At 37.9% G+C, this 22,305-nt stretch overlaps 1 pseudogene; it reads right to left on the bottom strand.

Moving 5' to 3' along the window:
• Window positions 1–707: 707 nt before the first annotated feature.
• LOC132155374 (C-type mannose receptor 2-like) lies at window positions 708–22,293 on the bottom strand (annotated as a pseudogene).
• Between the last annotated feature and the right edge of the window lie 12 nt (window positions 22,294–22,305).

The following is a 22,305-nucleotide window of genomic DNA, read 5'->3' as shown; positions in this document are numbered from 1 at the left end:
TTGAATATAGGAAGCAGGATTGTGTACAACCAAATTGCCTTCCTGACCTACAGACTGTGGTTGAACATGAGGACTTACTTTAGCTGAGGATACAGGAGGAATCGCCAAGCTAGAAGATGGTCCTAACGGCTGTGAATACTGCAAAACAGCATACAATGGCTGAGGAGGTAACTGTGCTGATGTTACTTGTGAGTATAACTGAGTATGAGCCGTCAAAGGGAAAAAGGGACTACATGATATACCTGGCTGTGGTGAACCAATTGGTTGTACCAACACTGGCGATGTTTGCACTTGAAGGGAAGGACAGTTAAGAGGCTCAGGAATCAATGGAACAATAGAAGGTTGTAACATATTACTTGATTGTAATTGTGAAGTTCTATTATCTGTGTGCATATGTTGGGGTGGACTACGTAACAATGAGGAAGGAGGAAGAGGCAGAGAACTAGGCCTACTCAATGGAGGCGGTGAAGGAACAGTTGAGGAATTACATTTCTCACATGTACGTTTCTGTTCAGCATTCTTAATACATGCAGACAATTCCTGAACAATAGATGTAGTAGCAAACGCATTATCATCATCAGAAGCATCATCAAAAGACTCAGAAAATTCAGAACGTTTAGAGGAAACTACTAACTGTGACATTTTAGACATCATCTCACCAAACATACCCTTAAGTTCAAGTATTTCTTGTTTAACATCCATATCGATTAAATCATGTTGAGACAGTTGGTGAGCAGATAAACATGGGCCAGGTCTTGAAGATGGATCACTTACAACTAGTGTTTACAACTAGCACATTCTCTCACCATACAGTCAGCAAAACAGGCAGGAGGTCTTCTCCTTCTTAGGCTGCGCCGGATTGCAGGTCTTGAGTGGTAATCCATTCCACCAAATTTCTACGTTCCGGCTCGAAGGACCATTTGTAGGATATCAGTTTTTTGGTCCTTCGAGCCAGAGCGTAGAAATTTGGAGGAATGGTCTTAACAAGAATAAGTCTTTTACAAGTCAACAAAACCTCCTGCAACTACTGTGGTTCCCTCAACTTACTCTTCCAACCAGACAGTGGTAGTTGCAGGAGGTTTTGTTGACTTGTAAAAGACTTTAATGCTCTTGCACATTTCAGATTTCGTTTTAAGGCCTTAGGTCTCACGTGACAGTCAGTCTCTTTAATGCCCTTGTTTGCCTTCAGTTTCATGGATATTTCAAACAAGTCCAGTTAATACTCTGTACCCAGGCTCCCAGTAAGGGTGTGTGTGAGTGTGCAAGTGTGTTTGCTTTGAAGCATAAATGGAAAAGACGGGGTTTTCTTGAGTTTGAGTAATAACTGGGTCGGGTTTATGATGAAAAGAGAATTTAAATTAAAAGAAATTGCCACTGTATAGACATCAATCTGATACTTCATTCTCTGTATGTTTGTTTTTTGACTTGAAAAATAAAAAGTTTGACAGTTTGTAATGGCTGTTTCATAAGTTTTATTTATTTTAATATTTTTTTTCTGTTAACTGGAGGAAACTCACCTCCATAGCAGATTAAAGGCTGCTGTAGAACACAACGGTATTGAGCCCATTTTCCAGAATCAGTTGTTGACATGCCAACACAGTCACTAGATCCTGATGGTTGACCTGCTGCCCAAAGTCTGAAGAAGAGACTCCATTTGTCAGACCATTCCCAAGAGTCCTGGAACAGACCAATCCAGACCCACGATCCTGATGGAATCACACTTGTTATCAGATTCCTTTCCTTTAGAGAATTATACCAAACTCCAAAGGCAAAATAGCCGCATTCTCCTTCATTGTTTGGATGTCCTGTATTCTATTCACTGTATTGTGCAAGTGCATCATCTCCATTAGACCAACCACAGCTTTTCTGTGACCCCGTCTTCAGTCCAATCCACACTGATCCACTGTATCCAGCATCCACTATATTTACCAGCCTGTTCACATCATTCATGCTGTCTACAGTAGCCAGATCAGTGAATCTCTCTCTGCAGTAACTCTGAGCCTCTGGCCATGACATTCTCACATTTATATAGTGATACTGACGAGAAAGAGCAGAGCTGCTCCAGAAGAGCCATGTTAAAATCAACATGTTAAACCATCTATATGTGAACACATCATCATAAATACAGATTACAAATGACCACACCAACCTGACAGCAGAAGCAGCACAAACAGACTCCCATCCATGATTGCTCACACAGATCCTCTCTGCTGTACAGTACATGTGCTACGGTTGTAAAACTAGGAAAATAAATTAAACTGAAAGAAGATTAAACAAATCACCAATAAGGGGGGTGGTGAATACATACAGAACACTGTACATGATGTTGATTACACATTTTCTTAGTTAAACATCAGACAGAGTCAACTTTTCAAACTTGGAATTTGTAAGGCTGCTGGTTTGTTCTCCATAAGCTGCATGGTTAAAACAAAGTACACTTAGCATACTGTAGCACAAGTAACATGTAAATAAGGTTTAGTATGCCATTTTGACACCACTGTTAATGCACTAGAAAATATATTTAAATTCTATTGTTAGATTTACTGATAGGGATTAGAATCACATGAGCAAAACTTCTAGTTGAGTTTGTGTAAATGTGAAAAAAGAATCATATTTTTCAATTTACATGTTTTATAGAAAAGCTTCTAGTGACAATCACAATCCAAATGTTTAAACCATATGTAAAATGTGTTGAATTTTTTAGAGGAAGCAGGAACGCCCCAGGGTTGTGTGCTTAGTCCAGGGGTCTCCAACGTTACTCCAGGAGAGATGCTGTCCTTCAGATTTCAGCTCCAAACCCAATCAAACACATATGAACCAGCTAATCAAGGTGTTCAGGGCTACTTTATAATTACAGACAGGTGTGTTGAATTAATGTTGAATTACAGTATGCTAAGTGCAAAAAGCTCTAGATACGGTTTACACTTAGTGAAAATAATGATAGTCTATACCATTTAAAAGTAGCAGTTCTTTGCAATAGTCTAAGTGTAAATAATAATTAGATGCTATTTATACTTTATAAAGAGACATAGAAGGCCCATTTGCACCTCAGTACTGTTGTACATTAACAGGATGCAATAACAGATTGTAAATAATTATATTTGTTACAATTATAAAAACGGTTAATATTAAATACTCATAAGGCACTTCCACTTTTTCCACTTCCACATTTATTTCATTTTTTAATTGAAAATCAATTCTTATTTGATTGGAAAAGTTAGAAGAACAGGCTCAGCAAAAGCCACATTCAAACCCGATAAATCACGTTACAAGCTAGTTCTACGTGCCCAACACATTACTGCCATTGTATTTCATTACTAGCCTCGTATTTCACCTTGTGTCACATTGCAGGGTGGAGCTATGGTATATTTGCTCTAAGTAATAGACACTCCGAATAATTTTGTATTCCATTTGCAATATGATTACTATTATTATTATTACACTGGCATATAATTTTAAAGTAAAATGCACTTAATTTAGATCCCCCCAGGAAACAAGGCTAAATACCTTATATAATTTTTTATACAGAAAACCCAGATTTTCCCTCCCTTCAGGGTTAACATACTCAGAGTTTTCACTTAACCTCTTTTCTGAAACCGGCCCCTGGTCTCTTAACACCAGCTGCATATTGAAGAATGCTCAGAAGTGTCTCTACTTTCGCAAAGGCTGAGGAAAGCTCATCTCTCTTTCTCCAGCTTATTTTGCTCTCACTTTCCAGCCCCATGTTCTTCAGGTTTTCACTTATCTGGAAGACCAGCAAGAAAGAATAAAAACAAAAAACATCACATATACAGGCTACAAATCATCTATAGCCCTAAATAACAAGATCAACAGCAACAATATTGATGATATGAGTAGTATTGTCATGTACACTGTCATGAAATGTATTTTAAGACATTGTTTTTTTTTTTAAAACTGCTTCACCCTGCAGTACACACTCTGAAAACTGTTGTGTTGCATCAAAAATTGAAACTGAACACAGTGTTTAAACTATATACACACCTCACTCAGAACGGTTGTCTTTATTCAAGAATCATTCAATGTGCATTTTCCTTTTCATTTCAATTTCAGTCGGACAATCTGTTTTCTAATCAACTTTTCACCTTGTGACAACCGTTGTGTTGTGCGTCATCCCTGAATTGAATTGTGGTTTTGCTCCGCTTTTCAGCTTATTGCGCTCTGATGGGTTCATCGAGGACACATGTTGTTGATTTCCTGTCTTGCCACTCAAAAAACAATATGGGTGCTCGGACTTGGAAACCGATCAAGCTCAGCCATCTTGAAGGACATCTCAATTCTCTAATTTCACCGTGAGGAGGTGAGGATCGAGGAGTGAGGAGGCTTCCTGAGGAGCTATGAGTGAGGATACACAGGTGTATCCTTTGACAAAGTGTTTTTCATTGAAAAACCTGACACACAAATAAATTCTCCTCCCCCTTCACATCTGTTGTAATAATTTTTATTTATATTTTACCTTTTCACTTCAAATAAACCATGCATGTCATATATTTCAAACAGGCCATCTTGCTTTATTAATATTTATTATGAATGTCTTAATTAACAAACTTTAACAACATAAGGGCAGATCCCTTTAATCACAGCTGATGACACTTTGAAGTAACGCTGAAGGGAGCGAGGATAAAACTTTTTACTTGATTCAAGTCCTCCATCCTCACATCTTTTCCTTGCGTCCTTCCCTCGCATCCTGAAGGTGTGGAGCTAAGACATGAGGAAAGGAAGGGAGGAAAGGAAATGAGGATGCAAAAATAAGCATTGAGAAGCACCCTATGACACCTGGCCAGGAGGGAGCTGCATTTTGGACTTGGTTTGATTGGGTTCTTTTTAAACCTATTTGCACTTTCTTGTGTGTCCCCGTTTTTGTTAAGTCTTTGAGTGAAAAAGTGAAAGTGAAAGTGACATTCAGCCAAGTATGGTGACCCATACTCAGAATTCGTGCTCTGCATTTAACCCATCCAAAGTGCACACACACAGAGCAGTGAACACACACACACACTGTGAACACACACCCAGAGCAGTGGGCAGCCATTTATACGAGCCATGGGGCGTAACACACCTAGAGCAGTGGTTCTCATCCTTTTTTCTCCAAGGTCCCCTTCCTCTCCGAATCAATACTGCAAGCCCCCCAACCTTTTCTATTCACATAAACCTTTGAATTCTAGTATTATTACCTTTTTATTCCATTCCATTACTTTTTAATTCTGTCTTGATGTCATCAGAACACTCTATCGTGCCCCCCACTGTAGTCCTTTATTTTGTCTAATAAAAAGGAAGATAATTTGAACTATTTTTTTTTTTATTATTAGCTGTTTTATCATTTTATTTAGTGCATTTTATTTAGGGCTGGGATAAACGATTATTTTTTAAACGATTAATCTAGCGATTATTTTTTCGATGCATCGATTAATCTAACGATTAATTTTTTCAGACCGATTTGATTTCGATTATCTCCCCATTAATTGACTACTAACAATTTATACATGTTGATTTACATATCTGAATGAAAAAAAAACATCAATTCCTTAACATTGCAATATATGTTTATTGCTCTTAAAATTACAAAATAAAAGAATGCATTACTTTGCACTTGTACAGAGATAGCATTCAATAAAACCTTGAAACCTTGAAAACACATAGCTTACTGAAACAAGCTTACTGAACACATAGGGCCTAGCTTACTGAAAAAGAAGTTCTTTCAGATGAAAATAACAACAACTTGATGTCTAGCATTCAATAAAAAAGGCCACCCAAAATACTTGTTTAGAGCAATTGAAAGAATACAGTATGTAAATGTAAACTTGAGGGCTTTAAGTTAATACAGAGAGTGCTTTTCCGAAAAAAAAAAAAAAATAACAGTGGGAGCCAGCAGCCTGTCATGGAGAAAAAAAAAATCTCTGAATGCTCCACGTGAAACTTTGGCGTTCCGCCCTTTTTCTATCGTGTCTAATGATTTTGGTTAATATGCACGAGGGAGGGAGAGCGAGAGAGAGCAAGACAGCGCTCGTGTAGTTTGAAGACTGTGAGTGCACGAGCGCTTGAAACTTTGGTGTTTCGCCCTTTTTCTATCGTGTTTAATGATTTTGATTAAAATGCACAAGGGAGAGAGAGAGCAAGAAGCACTCGTGTTGTTTGAAGACTGTGAGTGCGCACGCAGCGGGGCTCTCTCTCGTACGCGCCCTGTCAGGCACAGCACAGTCATTCTATTCTACATCACTCACCGATCAAATAAGGCTTTGACAGCCGCCATAAAAAAGATCAATGCAGAAAAAACCCTGGATTGGTTATATAACGTTGGACAGAATGTTGATCCGGCCATCGCGTATATTCAGCGCACATAAGGTAAACGTTTTGCAAACGTTTTTTAGAGAAATAAAAACAGGTCGACGAATCGATGCGCATATTTTGCGTCAACGTATTTTTTGCGTCGACGTCATCGATGACCTCGACGCGTTGTCCCCGCCCTAATTTTATTAAATTATTTAAATGTAAATCCACAGTAGTTAAGGCAATCTAACATAAAGTGGGACCCTAAATTTATTTCCTTCCTCACTAAATTACATTCCTTAACTCCTATTATAATTTATTGAGCATATTTACATTAAGACATTTGTTTAACATTAAAAAATTTTATGCATGTTATTTGTGAATTGAACTCATGACCTTGCTGTGGTTAGTGTCATACTAGACTCTACCAAATAATCTTTAAAAACTCTACATCTGCTATTCTGATGCTCTTTTCTACTAGCTGAACTAATAACACTCTGTAGTTCAATGTATCTAAATATGCAATTAAAATCCTAAGAAGTGTATAGGTTTTTTTTAATATATATACACTCTTGAATGTGTTCTCGTATATAGAATAGTGTACTTGTGCATTGTTCTCAGAGTTGTACGGTAGCAAAGGTCCAAAAAGTCATAATTTATAGTATGGCTTTGTCACCGGGTGAAAACCTGGTGAATCTAAAAAGATTCCTCATTTGTTTTAAATCTGGCTCTGTTGAGTGTTGGCCATAACGAGCGCCAGCTGAAGCAAATCAGCTGCGCTTCATTGAAGCACGTGCTCAGGAAGAGGAGCATAAAAAGGGAGTGTTTGAGCAGTGTAAGAGGACGGGAAACAGCGTGGGGAGATTTTTGTTTGATGGATGGCGGCAAACGCAGCGAAATCGATTATGTTAAAATATAAGAAAAATTATAATGGAAATGGACCAGAGACACTAGTTAGTGTTAGTGATGGCAAAATCGAGGCCTCGTGAACCAATGAAACAGTTGAACCAAATGTGCCATATTGTTTCGAGGCTTCGAATCAATCCGACACCCGTCTCAACGGTGACACCTAGTGGTCACTTGCAGGTGTTGATCTGAAACAACCTTGACGAGCCATTAAAAAAAATGTGTTTTTTTTTTTATTATTATAATGTTCTAATATGTGAAGCTTGTAACCTATAGGCTCCTCACTGTGCATAATGTTATTTTGGTCATGAAAAATGAATATTAATAAAAGAAATCAAGCCACAATGTCTCACTTTTTTAGAGATTTTTATTCAAAAATATTAATTTATCTGCTGTGGAAGGACTTAGCCTACTTCTTTTTTTACAGATAATTTCTCCAGCCTTTGAAAAAATCCTCTCACAAGGGACACTTGTTGCTGGCATACAAAGATATTTTTTTGCAAGGACATACAAATGAGGAAAGATTACTGCTCTCTCTTTCCAGTAAGTTAGTGGATCATGAGTTCTGGGCAAATACGAATCGTTGATGTATTTTTTCACTTCCACTGTGGCATCAGCTGTAGCATTGTGTATCATCTTGGTTTGATGGATGCGAGTATCAAAAAGTTCCCATAAACTGTCCTGTGTTTCTACTGGTGTTGATGTTGATGGTGATGGTGATGATGATGATGGGTGTGATGTTGACATTTCTGGGTCTGAATAAAAATGAAAACAGCAATTAGTAACAAATCCTAAACTGACGGCATATATGAAAGATATATTATATTACATGATTCAGATTACATAACATAACACAGACTGAAACTGCTAACCAGGATTTGTGTTTGAACGCATCAGTGAAGCACACTCCAGTGTGATATGCTTTTCAGCTTCCTGGGCTTTGGCAGCATTTCCAAATGCCACATTTTTGAACCTTGGGTCCAGCAGTGTAGCCAGTGCCAAGGCTCTAAAACTCTCATAACCTCCACATCTGGAGTGCAGACCTTCTTGCAGATGTGAGCCTATGAGCCAAAACAGGAGAAACACATATTTATAATAATGACAATAATATGACAGTTATGGCCAATCACATGGGTAGTATGGTCATTGTGGCCTACCTAATTGAACAGTTGATTCCTGCGTTGCATTTCCTTTTTTCTGTGCAAGCTTGTGCTGCAACATCCTGTACAGTGGTATAAGCTTTGAAGCAGACACTCTCTTTTCCTCTGACATCTCTGTTGTTGCGAGTTTGAATGGTTGCAGTATTGACAATGATTGTTCAATAATGTCATAATCAATACTTGTCAGGGGAGCAGTATCATTGTTTAAGTTGGAAAGTGCAGCAGCCACTGGTTCACGTTGGTCATACAAGCGCTGTAGCATGTCAAATGTGCTGTTCCATCTCGTGTCAACCTCCTGTATCAGTTTCAGAGTTGGTCTTCCCATCAAGCTCTGCATCTCCACAAGCTTGTCCTTTGCTTTGCAGCTGGATCTGAACAACCCCACTATCTTTCTGGCCTTCTGGCGTATTTCATTGATGACTGGGGTTTGATCTAGTGCCTTTTTCACAATCAAATTTAAAGTATGAGCAAAACATGGGACATGGCGAAGGTGGAGTAGCTGGGCACTTAGGATCATGTTAGATGCATTGTCAGTCACCATGCACTGAACTTTGGAAGTTATTCCCCACTCAGCCATTAGCAAGGCTTTAGCCTCCATGAGATGCTGGGCTGTGTGGGTTTGGTAAAACCTCCTTACACCCAGTACAACAGTTGCCATTTTTGCCTCTGGTGTTATGTAATGGCAAGTCACACCAAGATATCCATCCATATTAATGGAGGACCACATGTCAGCTGTAAGGCTAACAAATTCGGCCTTTTGTAGGTCCTCCATTGTCTTCTCCTTGGCTTTGTTGTACTTTTCGCTGACCATTATTTTAAGCACCTTCCGGGATGGGAGGACATAGCTTGGATCAAGCTTGTTCACAAATGCCCTGAATCCCTCATCGTCCACGATGGTGAAGGGCTGCAGATCCTTCACCACCATGTTTATAAGAGCCTCATCCAATTCCCTCTGTCTGACTTTTAAAAGAGAAGACAAAACATACTTTCAGACAAATACATTGGAAAAATACAGCTTCAATTAGTGCACATCTATTAAAAGTATAGCCTACTGGTTCATTATTTGGAAACCTTCCAGTGTTTATAATCAGTGCTTTATATAACTTATAAACTTTATAAACAGTGTCCCAAAAGGTTGTAATTATATTTCAATTATAATTATATCCCAAACAATGCATACCTTGCTTAGATGGCCCAGCAGTGTCAGTAGCAGGCCTAGGTACAGGGGGAATGCCATCCTCTGCACCCTGCAAAATGGCAGGATGAGTGCTCCTCAAATGGCGCATCATGGATGATGTATTGTTGCAGTAGGCTAGCTGCCGATCACAATACACACATCTCACTTTATTTGGGGTTTCTAAATGGAAATGCTCCCACACCACAGATGTACGGCATCTCTTCTGGGGAGCTTCCATTTTATCTATCTATTTAAATCTATCTATCTATATATGAATCGATCTATGTATCTAGATATGTATCTATAATCTATGTATCTATATATGTATCTATCTATAATATATGTATTTATATATGTATCTATAATCTATCTATATATGTATCTATCTATAATATATGTATTTATATATGTATCTGTAATCTATCTATGTATCTATTAATGTGTCACTATATGTATACTCTGTCTGTCTCTAGCCTCTCAGTCAATGTGTTGTGTAAATTTAAATGTAAGTCTAAATTGCCTATAACTAATCAAATCGCACTATGTCACTATATCACCAAAAATCCGCTATCTCAAAGTCAAACTCCTCTCACAAAAACCCACGAGGTCAAAATGCGTTTATTTCACTTTTATACAGATGTGCGATTGTGTGGTCTGTTCCCGACCGTTCCAATCAAACGTTGACTCGGCGGACCACACCTGATGAAACAATTAGTGAAACACTTCGAGGCTTCGTTTTGTCATAGTCACGTGACATGGGTGTTTCGAATCACGCTTCGGATCAGTGTTTCGACACATCTGCGCTTCGGGATCTCGCAAAGCTTCGGAACGACTGTTTCGCTTCAGCCATCCTTAAAAAAAGTAAGAAGAAGTGTGAGAGGACGGGCAGGCAGTAGTGTGTGTGCTGACAACGGCGGTGAAGCAAGAAGGCTGAAGGTTCAATGCCAGGGACGGGCAGGCAGTAGTCTGTGTGCTGACAACGGCGGTGAAGCAAGAAGGCTGGAGGTTTAATGCCAGATCAGGAGTTCTACTGTGAGATTTCCTTAGGCATGCTCACTTGGTGAGTTTTCTGAAGAAACCACGAACAGCAACGCAATAAAGTAAGTGAGAGGATTATACAGAAGTGAGAGAGGAAACCACTGCAGGATATTGAGTGACTCACCGAGGAAAAGTTAAGTGCACCCTTCCATTGATTACCTGTTGAGAAAACTACATTTGAAGATTGACCATCACCAGTGTGCAACTAACCTTTGTTTGCGGGCAGTGTGTGTGATCTTGTTGACAGAACGAAGCGTAGTGATTGGAACAGCTGGGAGGATCGCTGATGTGTTCATGCTGATCTTTTGAAACCATTATTCCTCGAGTCATCCACCCTACAGAGAGAAGAGAAACGAGTTGATTAGTCACTGTGGAGATGAAGTGAGTTTGCAGTGTCCGAAAGCGTGAGGTGCACAAGTGTGAAGATTTACAAGAGTGATTTATGCACAAGTGTGGTGAGAATCAAAATGACTTTCTTCTCAAACTTTGATGGATGAATATTGACTAGTGACTGTGAAGATTCCTCCAAATCGATCTGTCTAAGCTGTGTCTAGGTTCCCACTCGAGTGTACGGTGTGGAGGGAAAGAGCTCAACGCACTCCGAGTATCACGCTCCACGAGCACTGTCTCTCACGTCCAAGAAAGTCCAGTCTCACAAACTCCCCAAACGACGCCGCTCTGCTACGCACGGAATGAGAGCAAAGGCGGGTAAATTACCAAAGTCCTGTATCACTTGTTATTGCCTGATCCACCGTTATTGTCTGTCCCTCAGAAGAGGCGAGGAAGCTGCTGTCATTCGATCGGCTGTTCTATGAACACGTCCACAAGCCGAGTCTGAGCCCCGTCACTGTCTGTTCCTCTGAAGAAGTGAGGAAGCTGCTGCACTGTAAAAAAGAAAAAGTTAGTTCAACTCAAATTTTCAAGGCAACCGACTGCACAGAATTTTTGAGTTGAAGATATCAACTTAATTTTTTAAGTTTTGAAGAACTACAATTATTAAGTTGCGTCAGCTAAGTTTTTCAAGTTCTGACAACTAATTTTTTTTAATTCAAGTTACTGGAACTTTCAAGTCTGTAAAAACGTACTATTTTGAGTTCGAATTACCATCCTCTGTAATAACTTACTATTTTGAGTTTAAACTACCCTCCCCCCTCCCCCCCCCTCCCCCATTAAATCATACACTGACAATAAACCAGTTAATTTATGCATGTTTATTTGAACGACTTTGCTTTACAATTCCACAATGTAAACAAGTAATAAAGCAAATACAGGTTTCAGTACCATAATATGGGCAGTTTTTTTTCTTGTTGAGACCTTACAAATAATGCAATATTGCAGAAATGTGTCCCAGCTGAAAAAGCCAAATTATCTGAACTTTCTGAATGATCTGAACTTTGAAATTAGCCAAAAATGCAAACATGCAGGCTATAACAGTAATGGTGAAACACAGCTTGCTTACTGAACAATCAATACCGTAGTCTCTTGACAGTAATATGACAGCTACACAAAATATTTGTTTTTAGTTCAAATAAAGCACTTGTGTCCAGAGAAAATAAGGCACATGTCAATAAGTTGGGGAAATCAAAAGGAACAACATAAAAACTATAAGGTGGTCTATGTGAAGACTTACAAAATATCCAAACATAATAAATGAACAGACATGATAAAAGAAATCTTCCCCATGGATACTTGACACACCAGCAAAGATGCAGACTATAACAGCAATGCTGAAACAAAGCTTGCTTCAACTGAGAAACAATCAATAGTCTCGTGACAGTTATATGACAGCTACAAATAACAGATTTGTTTTTAGTCAAAATAAAGGAACAACATAAAAACTATAAGGTGGTCTATGTGAAGATTTACAAAATATCCAAACATAAATGAACAGACAGGATAAAATAAATCTTCCCCATGGAAAATGAATCACTGGTTTAACAGCTTGGTCTTGAAGCTCCGGACACGCTGTGAGCAATTGGTGGACATTTCCATGAAAATGTGCTGGATAGTTTCAAAGGTATACCTGATGTCTTTTGGGAACTCCATGTTGAGGCTATAAAGCAAGCCAAAAAGATACGCAAGTGCAGTCGGGGTGTCTGGGATGTCTTTCAGGACAATGGTTTCCTCCAACACAAGGGCAATATTAATGACTGCGTCGTCATCATCATCAAACACTGTGAGGACCCCCATCTTGATGCCTTTCACCTGTTTGTCATCTGCATCAGTTGCCTGACAAAACAAAAACACTACTGAAATAATGTCCTGTAATAAAATAGTCAATAAAGAGTGATGTCTATTTGTGTATGGCCTCTTTGCTATACAACACTACTAAAAGCTGAAGGTCTTCCAAGCTGCACTCACCAGGCATCTAGAGAAAAGCTTCTCAGTATTCTCCCGCAGAAATATGGGAAGACCTTCCACAGCTGCCTGTCTGCGATGACTTGTGATGTCAGATGTCTGTTTTGGAAGAATATAAAGACAAACAAATACTTTTGTTTAGCTCTGTGAAATGTACTTGTGCATGTGCACTTGTGCTTGTTCCATTTGTATTCCCATCACTACAATTGTGAATGTAGGCAGATTAAATAATTGCAGGCTCTGTTAGTTTGTTAGTGTTTCTTTTTGTCTTTTAAGGATAAGTTCACTAGTTTAACGAACACTCAACGAACCCCACTAACCAATCAGTTAGGGTTGATTTAAAGACAGGTTTGTGAATGCATGTAGCTAGCCATTCTGAAGCATGGCAGTTCTAAATTCTAAATCAGCTCAAGACTGGACCAATAGTCAAAATTCTGGTGTCAAACACTATTTCATCAACCCAGAGAGGGGCCTCAAAGTGCAAAATCGTGAACGTATCCTTTAAATAAAACTGTATTAAATAGTCAATCAAGATGGAACTCGCTCACCAATGTAGCTGATGCAAAAAAAATAATTAAGGTGTTTTAAAAGTACATACACAGTCACTGTAAACACACGGCCAGTAAGCTCCTCTTCCGTGCCTGAACCGATGGTGCCTAAGCAGACGCTCTTGACTGGCGGTAGCAAAGCTGCAGAAGCGACACTTCATAGAAAACCTAGCACAAAAATAAGAGGAGAAAATTAACACAGTGACATACTTCGCAACCGTTCACATTAATGCTGTTGAGCTTCAGGGTTAAAACACACAAAGGTAGGGCTGGGTATTGTTCAAAATCTTTCGATCCGGTGCCAATTTCGATACCTCAGTTTCGATACCGGTTCCTAACGATACTTTTTTTGATAGCAATTTTATGAAATCCATTTTAACAAGATTACATAACACATTATCTCAGAAAAACTTTGGTTTATTTTTTCAGTTTGACTCATGCTCCTTCGCCAGTGCACAAAGAAACAAAAAAAGCACAAAGGAACAAAAAATGTTTATAAAGAGCTCATGCTCACCAAATACAAACAAAAATAAATAAATACAGTAAAACTTGTAATTTTGTGAAATAGTATTACAATTTAAAATCTTATTTAAATATATTTAAAAATGTAATTTATTCCTGTGATGTCAAAGCTGAATTTTCTAAATCATTACTTCAGTGTCACATGACCCTTCAGAAATATGAAAACAGTTTACTGCGTAATGTTTTGGAAACTATGATAAATTTTTTCATGATTCTTTAATGAATAAAAAAATCCAAAAGAACAGCATTTTTTTAAAAACTTAATATTTTGTAACATTAGACATGTTTTAATGTCACCTTTGATAACTTTAATGCATCCTTACTGAAAAAAATTCTGACTAACCAACACATTTTTGTGTTGTGTACATTTTGTGTTGTGTGCCAGTGTACATTCAGTAGGTTATTATTTATTGCAATATAAACACTGTCAAAGTGATCAACAAGGCATTTCTTCATTTACCAGTCGAAGACGGAGCAACTTTCTGCTCTTATGTTTACTCCGTGCACTGTCAAGGTCTTTATACCCACACTTTTATTCGATCGACTTTTCCACATCTTTAAGGTATATTGTGTGTGTGCTTGCGTCTCATATGAATGTGTGCTTGTGTCTCATATGAATATGTGCGCGGAGAGAGAGAGTGTGTGTGTGTGTGTGTGTGTGCTCGCGTCTCATTGAGTATGTGCGCGAGTTTGTGCTGGCGTCTCATATAACTATGCGCGTGGAGAGTTCGTGCGTGCGCGCGTCTCATAGGCTCAATCCTGTTCCTGTCGATCGACTGTCCTGCACAGTTCATATCCAACCCTAATCAAACACACCTGAAAAAACCAATTAAGGTCTTCAGGATCCCTTGAAAATGAAAGGCAGGTGTGTTTGATTAATGTTAGATGAACTGTGCAGAACAGTCGATCGGCAGGAGCAGGATTGGGCTGCGTGTATGTGCGTGAGCGACATTATGTGTGTCGTTGTGCATTTCATATTTGTTTGAGCATTGACGTTGACGAGTTAACTTCTCGGCACCCAGCCCTACACAAAGGTTGCATGCTAGAAGCTATATCTATCTAGTTAACTACCATATCAAATCGAAGTTTTGCATCACAGTTTTAGCAGCACGTTAGTTCTAACGTTACCTTGGTTGCAGCGCATGGTCACGAGCAGTAATGTGAATAACCGCCGACGGTGCTTCGGTTTGATATGAGCAAAGCAGACGTGTATAAAAAAATGCCATAATGCCATCGAGAATAACAAACATATCTTTCAATTAATATGTGGACAATAATTATATTGAGATTAGCTGTTCAAAATAAGCTATCTTATCTATTAGCTATAGTGGGGGATTTTGTATTGCCATAAACGCCTCGTCTGGTTATGATTTATCGATTTTGTTTCCCACAATGACATGTAATACAAATACCAAATGCATATAACATTACATATTCATATGATTAGCTTACCTGTTAGAAGGGATGTCTCTTTTCAACAAAGACGTCAGGGAAAGTTACCGCTGGCGCTGGCATCGTGACAAAATGGCGGACGCAAAACTTTCAAACTGTCGAAGGGAGCTCCTGGGAAAATCTTTGGAAACCCCGTCGCAGCCGGTTGCCATGACAAATTTCAAATGAGCATGCGCAGATAAGTTGACCTCACTCTAACTGCGTGTCAACTACAACTTCAAAATAAAATCAACTCAATGTATTAAATAAGATGAACTTTTCCTCAGAAACGTCTGAAAGTGAGTTCAAGTGGCTTACAACAGATAGTTCAAGTTCCAACTAGCAACTTTATTGTCAGTGAATGCAAAAATCTGAGTAAGGTGAACAATTTTGAGTTGTCGTTTTTACAGTGTGTCATTCGATCGGCTGTTCTAGGAACACGTACACAAGCCGAGTCTGAGCACCATCACCGTCTGTCCCTCAGAAGAGAGGTGGGGGAAGCTGCTGTTCATTCGATCGGCTGTCCTAAGAACATCTTCACGTGCCGAATACTTACCTGCTCTGTCCATGGGGAAAGCTGAAGGCGAGAAGAAGCCTCTGTCCATCCTACAAGTACTTTCTGACAAGACGAAAAGACGAGAAGAAGCCATTGTCCCACCCACGAGCCAGTAGAGAAGAGAAATATCCCTTGCCCCCCTCAGTTCCTCTTCCCAAACCGGGTTCCAGCCACAAACATTCTCAGCACTGTTTTTGTTTTAAATTAATAAAAGAAACTTACCTTTTAAAGTCATCCTGTTGTCCGCCTCTGGTGTCTGCTCCTCCGGAGTGTGGAAATTGTCCCTCGGCCCTAACATCGGTTACAGCTTGATTGGATTTTAAATGAAACAAGTAATGTATAGTAATGTTTCAGAAATACTTACAGTAAATATTCAAGTTTCAACCAGAAGTACTTAGTTATGGGTACTATTTTTAATGGGTAAATACCTTTTGCTATTATAGTTTTGTGATACACAGACAGAATCATTTCCATGTAATAGTAGTAGTACAGTATGTAATATGTAATAGTTTTGAAAGAACTTTTTTCATTTAGAAATGAAGTCTAAATGTAAGAAGAAAATGGATACTCCCATGCTAATGAACTCATAAAGGGAGGATTTCAGGGTTTTATTTGTACAAATCAAATTGATTTGTCCTCAAATACTTCTGTGCTAAACCTTAATGTTATTATGACAAAATAAATAGACATAAATAATTTAGAAATATATAATAAATTATTTACTTACCTAAAAGAAAATCTGGAATACACAATACAGCTACATTTAGCTAGATTAGTTTTAGTTATTGACAGAACTTAAAAAAATATTTTCACGATTGATTCCATTAAATAAATTATGCAATATCACAATTCATGATCAGCTTCAATGATGGTTATTATTACTACCTCCCGGTTCTTTCAAATAATATTTTAAGCAGTTATATTTGTTTACTTTAGAGAGATTACTGATTATTACATTTGTTATTTGAACTGGCTGTGTGGTTACTCTCCAGATGAAACACCTCTTCACCTTCTCTCTTTCTCCAGCTTATTTTGCTTTCACTTTCCAGCCCCGTGATCTTCAGCTTTTCACTCATCTTGAAAACCAGCAAGAAATGATGAAATTATACGTGAAATATCATCACACTACTACGGTTGGCTACATATTATTTTTAACCCTAACAACAACACTGATGATGATATGAGTGGTGCTGGTTGGTTATAAGCTATAGTTGACGTATGTGCCATACCTGTATGTGTCAACAACACAATCTGACAATGAAACTAAAATGGTTGTTTAAGGCAGATGCAAACCTCATTCAGCATGGCCGTCTGCAGGGACGGATCATTCAATGTGCATTTTCCATAACAGGACAATTTCAGTCTGATGATCTATTTTTTAATTAACTTATCGTCTAGAGAAATACAGAGCTGAGTCATAGATAAATAAATAAATTAAAACATTTTATAGTTGTTTGGAAATATTTATTTCAAATCCTCTTGTTTGAATTATTTGATTCAGTGAACTGGGGAAAATCACCTCCATAGCAGATAAAAGGCTGCTGTAGATCACAGCTGTATTGAGCCCATTTTCCAGAATCAGTTGTTGACATACCAACACAGTCCCCAGATCCTGAACTCTGGGATAGTTGACTTGCTGCTCAGTGTCTGAAGAAGAGAATCCATTTTTTAACGCCATTATCGATAAGTGAAAAGAGAATCTGAAAATAACACAACACTTTTTTGAAAATTTTAAACCAAATGTAAAGGTTAAATTTTTATCTGTTTTGTACTACATTTCCTTTACACACAGTGTCACTTCTATGAAAGATTTTTTTATTTTTGTTCTGTATATATTTTATATTTACTGTATCAGTGTCTCATCTGTGCTGTGTTGTGTAGTAAAAAAAGTCTCATTACACAGAAATCCTTGAAATCACGTTCTCATTTATTGGATTGCTGGGGAATTTTTTTTTTTTGCAAATTAACTCACCAAATTTCACATGGTTGCCAGATAACCACAGAAAATCCAAATATGGTCATGACAAGTTGAATCACAAAATACTTGTCCTAAATGCACATCTGCTGCCCTCTACAGGAACTACTTCTGCTGTCATCTGATCATGGTCAAATACAGGGATTTTAAGTGTTTAAACTGACAGTGTTACATCCATTCTCAGCAGGCCTGGTTCTACAGGGATGCTAGAAGATTTTAATGTAATGGCCAATCAGAAGCATTTAAATTTTACGCTTGCAGATCCTCTCATTAAAACACAAAAAGGGCAGACTCAATGCAAACATGACATTACCAGTAAGTAACTTCATGAGACCACAATCAGTTGAAGAGAGTGACATATTTATGATTATTATAAAGGGAATGCTGTTTTTGTGCTTTCTAGGATATAATCCATTCAGAATTTGAATTTCAGAATTTTTGTTTTTCATGCTGCCAAGAGCCACATACACGCTGCAAAGCTTTGAGAGTGACATCCACATATAAATGCTATATTCACTCTCAAAATTGCAATGACTGACATAATCATAGCACAGGTCAGATATACAAATACCATCTTAATTTAATTTGACCCATAACAAAAGGATTTGCACACTTCTTACACTCCTCTCTGCATAAAAAATGGTGATTTCACACACAAAAATATAATCTGCAAACTAGAGCATTAGTTACATGCTATTGATTATGGTTGCATAAATAATGTGCAGTGATAGGGGCCTTCATGATGCTCTAAAGGATATAGTTCATGATTTTACTTTCATGTTTTGTCCATTTTAAATTATTAATAGTGAAAGGAAGCACCACTTTCCTCTGAACTGCATCTCAAAACGATTTGGCAATGAGAAAATAAAAAATGCAAATGAGAATTAAATGCATAATTAATAATTGCATAATATGTGATCTCAACCACGCCGCAGTCATTTGACTTACTGTATAGGCAAGGTTGATGTTCAGCTTCATATATGAATTACATAATGATGATGATGATAATAATAACGATATTTCTAATGGATGAATATTTATGCATCTACAATTATTTTATTATTGTTTCAGATTACACAGGAAGTGAATCATTTCCATGAAAGAGTAACTTATTTTCAAAGAAACAAGCAAGTTTTGCATAGCTAGTCTAAATGTAAATAGAAAGCTGAGTCTGTAGGTTGACTGAATCATCAACTCTAATCTGTGTTTATTAGCCAGCTCCTTTCAAAACAGTGCAGGGTCTGCAGGCTGCTTTGTGGCCATCTGGTGGTCAAATGATGAATATGTAGCACCTAACAACACATAACAAATATGATCTTTATGAACTCAACTTCAGACCCAGTCCATGCTCCAGAGAAAATAAGCAGTATATAATGTTTTGCTAAATGAAACAAGATAAGCAATGTACATTTGAGGAATACTTAAAGTAAATTTACAATTTAGCACTAAAAGAAATGAATAAATAAATGTTAAATAGGTTATATGAGTTGCTTTGTCTTGCATAAGATATAAACATATGCAATTGTTACCTCATTATCTACTTATCTAATAATTATTCTATTTTCAAAACACACACACAAAGAGAGGGAGAGACAGACATTTTTATTTAAGAATTTAAAGGGTTGCTCCAATTATAATGAATAATTTTTTTTTGATGATCCGAAATTCTGTTTTATAAAGCAACTTTTATTTTTAACCTATGGCATGTTAAAGTTCCCATATTAAAAAAGTCATCCATTTCTAAAGAAAAACACTAAAACTAATAAAAAATGACATCTCTATCACCTGAAAATGCAGTGTAATAATATATTCAGAATGATTTCTGCCAATCAAATGTCAATTAATAATGAGAATGTCATCAACATACTTTAATTTAACATATAGCTCATATATATCTCTTCTTTTCCCATAAAACCTTTTTTAATTATACTTTCAATGATTTCAATTTAAATATTTCCTTTCGAAACTATAGTATTAAATATTTAGAACAGAAAACGTCAAAGAAAAATAATTTGACAATCAATGAAAAAACATATTTTATCACTAATAATGATGTTTAAACAATGGATAATACTACAACTACTTCACAGTTCCTTAAAACAGTCTACTTTTACTATAAATATTTTAAGTTATTTGAACCTATTTGAAAGTTGAAATAGATAAATAGAATATTACTGCTTATTACATTCATTATTTGAACTTGCTCTAGGTTTTCATTCCTGATGAAACACTTCTCCATCTTGCCCCTTTCTCCAGATTAATTTTCTGTCACTTTCCAGCCCCGTGGTCTTCAGCTTTTTGCTTATCTAGACCAGCAAGAGAGAATCAAAACCTAATAACTGCAACAATGTCAAATGAGAAAAAACTCAAACATATAGACCCTTTGCAAACACGTGACTACGACCACGTGATGACGCCATGACGGACGGAAGTACAAGCTAAATAAATAGTAGTGGATGAGCGGGAAGTTTCAATCAGTTTAAAATAAATAACACTAAACTTTATGGTTTATTCTATTGAACAAGCTGTCGTGCCGCTATCGGTCGAGGTAGGGCATCTGGTAGGTGCTCACAAAGAATGGTATTTGGAGAAGTTGGAGATCGCAGGATTGATCCTTACCTTTTTCCTCCGTTTTCACAGACCTCATTATATCGCAGAGTCTACCCGACTTTCCACACGATCTGTACCACTATGTGGTAAACGGGGTATCCCCTACACTGGTGCTGATGTCAAAGCTTTTAAAAGTCTGGATGCTTACCAGTTCTTTGTAGCTGGCTGATGGGTTACAGGTACGCGATGCTACGCTCACGGCACGGGGAGGTACCTCATAACGGCAAAGGTAAGACATCAGTCTAGGGTTTATTTTGTATTAATATCTATTCTTCACTGAAGTAAAGATTTATATAACACATAACCTGTTTTTAGAGGACCTTGGCTACCCACTTAAGTTACCGTTGTTCGCTGGGTGTGCCAATGCAACTTTCTAATGCAGTTAATCCATAACTTTTTATACCAAGTACCACCTCAGAAAATATTTGGCTGTCCAAGTACCACCACAATGACCAATATTAAAATTACAGTAGTGTAGTAGGCCTAACTATTCAGCTAACGTTACTGCTCTGCACAGTTAAAAAACGACGCAGTTTTATTCCTAATAAGAATATTTAATGTTGTCATCCACTTTAACATTGTAAATACACAGTTTGACCATCAACACTGCACTGTGCTTACAAGTAAAAAAACCCCCAAAAAACATTTTATTACACGAACGAACACGAACTCGTTTGGCTTGCCGTCCGTCCTGCTGCATAGCTTTTCTGCCGTCCGTCATGGCGTTCACAATTCGCGCGAGTAGAGGGTGACGTCACGTGCAAAGGGTCTATTGAGTGTTGTGGATGTTTGCCAGTGAACAGTTATTCATTCAGAATTTGACAATGAAACTGAACTCAGTGTTTAAGGGGGATACAAACCTCATTCAGAATGGCCGTCTGTAGCGAAGGATCATTCAGTGTGCATTTTCCATTACAGGACAGTTTCACTCTGACAACCTGTTTTTTAATTAACTTGTCATCTAGAGAAATACAGAGTTAAAATCATCCTCAACACAGAAAAAATGAAAACATATCACAGTTGTTTTAATGTCTGTTTCAAGAGTGACCTACAAATCTCTTGTTTGAATGGAAACTCACCTCCATAGCAGATAAAAGGCTGCTTTAGATTACAACTATATTGAGCCCATTTCCTTTCCATAGTAGCTGACATGCCAGCACAGTTACTAGACACTAAACTCAGTAATGGTTGATCTGCTGCCCAGTATCTAAAGAAGTAGCCCCACTGATTCGACCACAGCCAAGAGTCCAGAAACAGACCGATCCAGAGTGACGATTCATTACTGATCAGATTCTGCTGCTCTGGGCTGCTGCTACTCGCCAAATCAGTGTGTTGTTGTCTGCAGTAACTCTGAGCATCTCTCCATGTCATAGCTGTCTCAATAATTATAAAACCAGTGCTGTCTGTTCAGAAACACAAGATAAGGACCAACCCTCAGTCAAGAATCAGTTAAAGTGGAAAAAACTAATTCAAAATTAAAAGGACTCACCATTGAAACACACAAATGGGAGAACGGTGCTGCAGCTCTCATCATACCAGCTTCCATTAAAACTCCTCACACACTCCCCATCACCACTCGGTTCTCCTGGATACCACATACTGTACTGGGAGATTGCACCATCTCCCATAGACCAGACCCAGCGTCTCACTCCCACAGCATGGAGACCTATCCATACTGAACCACTGTATCCAGGATCCACTGTAGTTACCAGCCTTCTCACGTCATTCATGGTCATAACAGT

This window comes from Carassius carassius, chromosome 12, assembly GCF_963082965.1.
Source record: "Carassius carassius chromosome 12, fCarCar2.1, whole genome shotgun sequence".
Lineage (NCBI taxonomy): Eukaryota > Metazoa > Chordata > Actinopteri > Cypriniformes > Cyprinidae > Carassius > Carassius carassius.
Note: the sequence above shows the minus strand (reverse complement) of the source record. Positions and strands in the feature narration are given on the sequence as shown.